At 42.1% G+C, this 8,796-nt stretch overlaps 1 protein-coding gene across 1 annotated transcript in view; it reads left to right on the top strand.

Annotated features, from left to right (window-relative positions):
- LOC119424121 (LLGL scribble cell polarity complex component 2) overlaps positions 1-4,260 on the top strand; it is a gene marked incomplete at its 5' end in the record, with an annotated part of 37,346 nt that extends 33,086 nt beyond the window's left edge. The window contains 1 exon segment of the mRNA XM_037691589.1: positions 3,953-4,260.
- Positions 4,261-8,796: the final 4,536 nt, after the last annotated feature.

The following is an 8,796-nucleotide window of genomic DNA, read 5'->3' as shown; positions in this document are numbered from 1 at the left end:
TTCAGAAACAAAAATTTATATATTTTACATCATTTGACCCACTGACACAAACTAATGTTAAACTACTCTAATAGACCTGACACACAAGACACCATCATTTATTTCTCATTTTAAAGCATTTTCTAATTCTTTATTGAGCCAAAATCATGATTTTTAAACAAATCATGTAAAATTAGAAAATGCTTTAAAATGAAAACTATGAGGGTGCCTCATCTGTCATGTCTAGTAGAGAAGTTTAACATAAGTTTTGTGTCAGTGGGTTACATGACATGAAAATTGTGCAAAAACCACTGAATGTCTGATTTCTTTGTTATGTAGCTTTGAAAATTTATAAAAGCTGATACATTAATTTTATAAAAAAATATTTTTATAAAAGTTATATGTTTTTTTACATATTTGTTAAAACTGTCACTATGTTGTGACAGTTTAGTATAGAACAGATAGTCTGCGAAAAGATTGAGCTCCAAGACTTGAGGTCTTGGTAAATGGTAAATGGACTGTACTTGTATATCACCTTTCTATGCTGGTGAAGATTCTCAGTCATCCAGGACATGATGAATTCAATGATCAATGATTCTGTTGGATCTCTGCCTCTCCACCACTTATTTCAAGTTCAATGACAGTTTTTACAGACAGAAGCACGGCTGTGCCATGGGATCTCCAGTGTCACCCATTGTTGCCAATCTCTACATGGAGGAAGTGGAACAGAGAGCCCTACACTCCTATGAGGGAACTAAGCCAAGCCATTGGTTCCGTTATGTGGATGACACCTGGGTCAAAATCCAAGCCAAGGAAATAGAAGCGTTCACCAGACACATTAACTCGGTCGATAACAACATCAAGTTCACCAGAGAGGATGCAAACGACAACAAGCTGCCTTTTTTGGACTGTTTGGTTCAGATGGAGAGAGAGGACAGCCTCAACATTGAAGTGTACAGGAAACCAACCCACACAGACCAGTATCTTCTGTTTGACTCCCACCATCCACTGGAACACAAACTCTCTGTCATCAGAACTTTACAACATCGGGCTGAATGCATCCCCACAAAGACAGAAGGGAAGGAAAAGGAACTGAAACACGTTCAAGAAGCTCTTCAAACATGTGGATATCCTTAACTGGGCTTTTGTCAAGTCAGCGAGGAAATCTACAAAACACACCAATAAACAGAAAAAGGAGAACAGCAGACATAAAAACATTGTCATCCCTTATGTTTCTGGAGTATCAGAGAAATTCAGAAGGATCTTCAACAAACACAAGATTCCAGTACATTTCAAACCCAGCAGGACTCTCAGACAGAGGCTGGTCCACCCTAAGGACAAGACACCCATACACAAACAGAGTGGTGTAGTGTATGCGGTCCAGTGCAGCGAGGACTGTCCAGACCTCTACATTGGAGAAACTAAACAGCCTCTTCACAGACGCATGACTCAACACAGGAGAGCCACCTCCTCTGGACAAATTTCCTCAGTTCACCTCCACCTCACAGATAAGGGACACTCTTTTGAGGACCAAAATGTGCACATTTTGGACCGAGAACACAGATGGTTTGAGAGGGGGGTGAAGGAAGCAATTTATGTAAAAAGAGAAAAGCCGTCTCTTAACAGAGGAGGAGGCCTCAGATTCCCACTTTCAAAAACATATAATGCAACTTTAAAACAGATCCCCAGCCGGTTTTCACACCTGATGGGAACAGAGGGGCCTCGACTGTGAATTAGAGGAACAAAGACCTACTGTTTAGGTTGTTTTTTTTTTTAGGTGTGAACTGCCAGTGTACATATGTGTGTCTTATGTGTGTGTGTGTCTTATCTCACTCAGCCTTATAACCTGTATCTCTCACTCTCTGCTCTTTGAATTGAGAAAGCTCCTCAGATGAGGAGCGAAACGTCTTCTGTTACAAATAAAGTCCAGTTGTTTTTGTATTGAACGCTTTTTGAAATCACCTTTCTATCTTATTTCAAGATACTCAAAGTTCTTTACACTACTCTCTGTGTCCTCATTTACCCATTCATACAGCACTGTACTAGATCTCTACAAAGCTAATTGAACAAATCATTCTAAAGAGACTAATCAATGCTTTATCACATTCATACACTGATGGGACACACATCAGAGGCTATGAGGGGTTCAGTGTCTTGCCCAGGGACACTTCGACATGTGACTGCTGGTGGATTCGAACCCCCAACTCTCGCATTGGAGGACGACTGCTCTAACCACTCAGCCACAGCCGCCCCGGTCTTGACTTGGTCTCGCCCTCCTTCGGTCTTGGTCTCGACTTGGTGTAGGACCCTAAAAAAAGTCTTGTCTCAGTACACTCTGGTCTTGGTCTTGACTTGGTCTCAGGTTAGGTGGTCTTGACTACAACACTGCTCCCGGTGTTTTTCTGCCATCATGCCCTGCCAGGCAGGAAGTTAGCATTAAAGCTAGTGTGTTAGCTGGTGATGTGTCGCTCCACATTGAAGCGTTTTGATGTCGTCTCACAAATGATAAACACACATTTGTCTTTTACAACTGCTAAAAAAAGTATTCCCCCCCAATTACTGTGAAAATAACGATTTAAGCTTTTATGCCATTTTCCCTCTGCTCAGGGAGGTAAAAATAGTTTCTAGCTGTGCCGCTTGGAGAGATCTCAGTGCATCTCTGCATTATTCAGAACTTTGACTCCAGACAAGGTTGCTAAGCTGTATACGTAAAACATTTTATTCTGAAAGTTTTCATTAATCTTAATTTCAAATCTACATCCATGCAAATGTTTTTACTTAAATTTAAAAACATATGGCCGAACAAGATGGTAGCGGAGGAGTAGAGATGTATTTAGCTTGGGCTCCTGTCAGTACTGCCTGAAAACTGCCTTTTGAGAAGATATTCTTACAACCTTTACGTTGGATGCTCTAATATTCAACGTTGTGTGATTGACTCTGCAAAACTGAAGATGGTGACAAACTTGAGGAAATATAAGTACTGGTATACAGGATCTGTGGCCCCTGGGCTGGAAACTGCCTCAGGCCACGGTGCTTCTAGGACCAGGGACTCATCTTCGCCCTCACCAGGTCCCAGATAGACGGACATGTCAGCCCTGAAGTCAGACATTCTGAGAGTGGAAGTGACTAACGGCACCATGGCATTCAAAGCCAAACTGGACCAGGTTAAACTGAGTTTTAAAGATGTTGAGGACAGGCTGCCCACTTGGTCAGATGAAGTTGCGGCTCTGCGCAGTACCATGACAAAACTGAAAGACGAGATAAATGGGCTGAAACAGAAATTTGAAGACATGGGGGGCGTAGGAGAAGGTCCAAAGTGCAGATCCTTGGCATTCCTGAGACGATGGAGTCGAGCTCCACCACTGCGGTCGTTAAACTGCTCACAGAAGTCTGTTGGAGTCAGCCTCCCCACCATCACAGACATCTACACCTCCTGCATCATGAAGGACTCCACTCACCCAGCACACACATTTTTTTGCCCTGCTCCTCTCAGGCAGGAGGTTAATGAGCATTAAGTGTAGAACCACTAGACTGAGGAACAGCTTCTACCCTGAAGCTGTAACACTCATAAATCCCCTAACCAGGATAATCACTGTGAAAGAAAAAAAAATCACCTAATGCCACTTTGATTATTATGTGCTGCTGATTAGCCATGCTGATGATCTCATGCTGCTGATTATCCATGCTGCTGTATTCATTCACTCATACTCATCCACCCACAAAGACTCATGTTCGTGCTGCTGCTGTTCGGTGTATTGTTTTGCGCTATCAGTGCCTATCCTATATCTTAGATCTATAGAACAAAGAAGATGACGACTATGTTTCGTTGTGAATACAATATGGGTTTTTGAAATTCGTCAAATATTACATTCTGGTTTTATTCACACATTATGTATCATAACATTTTTAAATCATGGTTGTAATTTTTGGAAAAATGTTTGTATAAATCTGCTGTTTTTTTTAATCTCTTCAGAAAACCAACTTAAAAATGTACATGAAGAGTTCTGCAGTCCCGCAGCATCATTCACCAACTGCACGACCACTACTGACACCCCCCCCCCACCCCCGACCACACCCAAATTCCCAAGCACCTCTTCCTGCAGCACAGATGGATACCAAAGGCTCAGAGAAGTGCCGACTAACTGATGGAGGTAAACCAAGGAAGCACCGCCTGTGCCTGAGGACCACTCACTGTCGCCCCTCCATGGTCATGGTACATTAAACCCAAAGCTACGTGAAGTAGCTGCTGTCAGCTGCTCGCCCTAAATGCCACGTGTGGAATCGCTCAGATCACCAGCTGCCTGAAAACACTGCCTCCCTCTGACACAAAGCTGGATGAATGTGGAAAACAGAGTTGTTGAAAATATGATTTTGACTTTGCTGTAAACTGTGATGCATTTCTTTCCATGAAATTTTATTTTTTTTTGTTTATTGTACTAAATTCCATTTCTTTTAGTAGGTGTGGGGGAAAACACTCAACATCCAAATAGTTTTTTGTGTGCAGTCTATTGTTTTATTGGTTTTAGTCAAATGGTTATTTAGAATGTTTTTAAGATTCAGTTTTGTTTCTGAACGTGTCGGTTTTTATCTAAATTTCATCATGGTCACAGGTTTGTTTTAAAATCCTAAAACTTTGCTGTAACGTTGACTTTTGTATCATTTTTTACACAAATGTGAGTAGACTTGAACTCTGATTTAACTCAGGTGTTAATATTTAAACAAACTTTTTCTGTTCTGTTGTGACACATATAATCTGTCCATTTCAGAACATCAGCCAAAAGAAACCAAAAAAAAAAAAAAATTCTTGAGGTTCTGTATTTTTAGTGACCCTACTGTAATCATCGAACACTGTAACGCACACCCAGCTGTCCACACTAAGGTCTTTGTTCACTATGGCAGAGCTCACAGTGCTGCATTTTTTGAGGGGGGGCTGATTTATTTGGTTGTTTTTATGCCATAAGTGATCGATGTAATGTAGGAATGTAATTGTAAGCTGATGTAGTGAGATGATTTTAATATATTTCCTGTAGAGTGGATGTGAACGTACTTGTGGACTTGTATCTGGGCTTGGCTGTGTTACACATTAAAACATTGTGGTACTGTCTCAGAATGCTGGGACGTTTAGCATCAACCTTGAATATATTTTTATAACAAACTGATTAGAAACGCTAATATTTTTGGAATTGTAAGTAATTTAACACTACAGTTTTCTTGCTGATGATTACACATTTTTCTTAAGAATTAACGTGTCTGGTTTCTTTTTTTGTATCAGTAGTTTGTGACATGACTCCTCTTTAATAGTGTGAAAACAGAATTAGAATGGGTTGTTTGTCCCGTCGTATACCTAAGAGGACGAATTGGAATTACTCTCCAACTGTCCGTGCATGTTGTGAGCATGCTCATGAAAAATAAATGAGGTACCAACTTCCATTTTGGTGTCGCTGCATCTAGGTGTAAGAAAGGTTACTATCAAAATCAGGTTTCCACGTCCAGTTCTAAATGGCACCTACCATATGTATCTGTAAACAGACCATATCATCATTGAGACATCATACATCATATTGTAAAAACAACTATGCATTATAACTTGTATTTTGCTTAAATGTATAGTTTCCTCAAATTATTGGCCATAGATCAATCTATGGTGGCCAAGGTCACCATGGCGCCTGGTGGAGGATAAAATTGCTCCCTCCACTCACCAGAATCTGTCACTCTCCTCTGCCTTTTGACAATTTTTTTTAAATACCTTCTCTACACAGTACAACTCCTACCTGTTGGAATAGCTTGCACCAAACACATTAAGGTTGACTTTCATTTCCTGTTCAATTCCAGTCCAGAAAACTCTATCAAAATGTACAAACTTGCGCTATTTATATCTCTCTGCGTTGGGAGGATATCTATGTACCTCTTGTCTTCTTTCGGCTTTTCCCACTTCAGGGTCTCCACAGTGAGTCCTCCTCCTCCATCTCCCTCTGTCCTCTGCATCCTCTGTCCTCATTCCAACTACCTCCCTGTCCTCTCTAACTGCATCCATGTATCTCCTCTTTGTCTTTTTCCAGACAGCTGCATTTCTAACATCTTTCTAATAATATACCACTGTCCCTCCTCTGGACATGTCCAAACCACTGTCCCTCCTCTGGGCATGTCCAAACCATATCAGTCTGGTCTTTAACTTTATCTCCCAGTTGTTCAACCTGTGCTGTACCTCTGATGATCTCATTCCTAATCTTCTCCATTCTTGTCACTCCTAAGGAGAACCTCAACATCTTTATTTCTGACACTTCCAGTTCTTTCTCCCGTCTTTTTGTCAAAATGGCTGTTTACATAGACATAAGTAATCAGATTAAACACCCCATTCAGGTTATTTTTTGTTGATTCAGCTCGATACGAATGAGAGGGGTGGTTTATGCAGATTTATAATCCGAACTGATCGTGGAAAACTGACCTGACTGCGCATGTGCGACTAATGTCTACCTCACGTATTAATGCCTGGCTAGATGCTCATATGTCGGGTAATCAAAACTGGTCAGTGAGCAACATTTCTACTAGGAACTTTGAATTACCTGTAGCTCAGACAGAGAGTGCAGCAAAGTTTCCACATTAAAACCTGTCATGGGTCCAGTTTAGGTGCTCAGGTTTGTTTACGTTCATCATGGAACTAGAACTTCTGTGTCTAAAAAAAGTTAAATCTGGTCCTCTGGACATTAAAGAAAATAAATGTAGAAAAGTTTTGTCTTTCATCCGAAAGACTTCGTCAGTCTGAGGTGCTGTATTCAGCTCAGTCTTATAAATAACACCGTCTCAGAGTGGATCAACCAGTTTTGCTGATGACAACCAAAATCAGCTGTTCAAATGATCAAGAAGGACCATCGGCCTAACGATGGGTCATTAGCACCCTGATGGCTGTTTACTATTCACAGAGGGCTGAGTGATATTCGCAATAACAGCATTGTAAGAGGGGGACAGTTGAACACGGAGGCCTCCACCCCGGTTTAATGATGGACGGTTTCTTTTCACAAATGGCATCCTTTACTCCTCTCTCAAACCATCGTTCCTCTCTCTCCAGGATGTGAACATCTTCATCCCTGATAGAGTGACCGCTGGCCTGGAGATGAGTGTAGACCGCAGAGTCCTGGCCTGATGTTGTTGCTCTTCTGTGCTGGGCCATCCTTTTGGCCAGTGGCTGTTTAGTTTCCCCGATGTAAGACTGATCACAGCCCTCCTGACACTGAACAGCATACACAATATTACTATGTCTGTACCGGGGGACTGGATCTTTGGGATGAACCAGTCCTTGTTGTAATGTATTTTGGGGTTTAAAAGCCACTGGGACGTTGTTTAGAAAATAAACATCTCAGTTTCTCTGATACTCCCTCAACACACGGATTGACCACTGGTCTGGGTTCCTCCTTTTCACCCGATTGCTGACTGGAGTCCCGTTTGGGTTTCTTCTCTGCGTTCAGGAAGGCCTAGTTAGGATATCCACATTGCTCTAGAGCCTGTCTTGTGTGGGATTTCTCCTTCTGCCTGGCTCCTGAGTTAAGCCCCCAGTATACTCCCGCGTACATCTGTTCACGCGTACATACGCGTGTACTGTACACAGAGGGTTCAGACTTGATACTCGAGTGTACACCCTGATCAGCTGCAGAGCAGCTTCACAGACAAGGGGCGTTTACCTTCAGGAAAAATTAAGGTCGCCGATTGGTCATTTGCTGACACGCCTACTGGATCGATTGACAGGTCGGGAAAAAAAAAGAGAGCTGGCAGCCTCAGCCGCAGAGGTGTTCTGTGTTTATATGTTAATAAAAAGATCCAAAAAAAAAACAAACGGGGAGCGCAGGTCCTGCAGCCCACACATCAGACCAGCCCACCAGGAAATCTCTAGACCCTCCCGCAGCCACGCTGGACCTTAGTTTAATTCGCTCGTGACAAATTCCTTCATTTCTCACCATTTCAGTCATGGCATCAACGGAGGAGGAAGAGATCACTTGCCTTTTGTCAAAAAAAAAAAAAAAAAAGAAAAGGCCAGATCGTGGATGAAGAGGAGAATTTAATACATTGGTGTCACATACAAAACAGTCCGTAGCTGGGCAGTTTATTGTGTGACACCGTGTACGCGTATGCGGTTGTAAAAATTGAGCTTTATATGGAAATAACCAGGGGGGTTCGTGCGTACCTCTGCGTATGGACGTACGTGGGATTATACTGGGGGCTTTAGTGGGGACGCTGTCTGCTCTATGGTACAGAGTCCTGATAACTCCTAACTTGTGCTCCAAAGGGTAATGGGAGTCAAACTGCAAATACCGGTCTGTGTGGGTGGGTTTGCGGTACACCTCACTTTGCAAATGTCCTCTATCAGAAACTGAGACCTCACAGTCCAAGAAAGCCAACTTGCCATTTTTTACATTTTCTCGTGTGAACTTGATGTATTTATCCACAGAGTTGATGTGGTCAGTAAAATGTTGGACTTCCTAAGATTTAATTTTAACCCAGGTGTCGTCAACATACCTGAACCAATGACTTGGTGGTGTCCCTGAAAAGTATGTCAAGGCTCTCTTTTCTACCTCCTCCATGTACAGGTCGGCAACAATAGGAGAAACTGGAGACTCCATAGCACACCCATGTGTCTGCCTATAATATTGCTCCCCATATGTGAAGTAGGTTGACTGCAGGCACAGTTTCAAGAGTTGACACAGTTGTTCTGTGAAAAGCATGGTCCTGCTGCTCAGAGAAGCTCATTTATAAGACTGAGCTGAATACAGCACCTCAGACTGAAGAAGTCTTTTGAATGAAAGACAAAACATTTATACAATTTTT

The sequence above is a fragment of the Nematolebias whitei genome, chromosome 17 (assembly GCF_014905685.2).
Source record: "Nematolebias whitei isolate Nwh7 chromosome 17, NemWhi1, whole genome shotgun sequence".
Taxonomy (NCBI): Eukaryota; Metazoa; Chordata; class Actinopteri; order Cyprinodontiformes; family Rivulidae; genus Nematolebias; species Nematolebias whitei.
The sequence above is the reverse complement of the archived record's forward strand: the minus strand, read 5'-3'. Positions and strand labels throughout refer to the sequence as shown.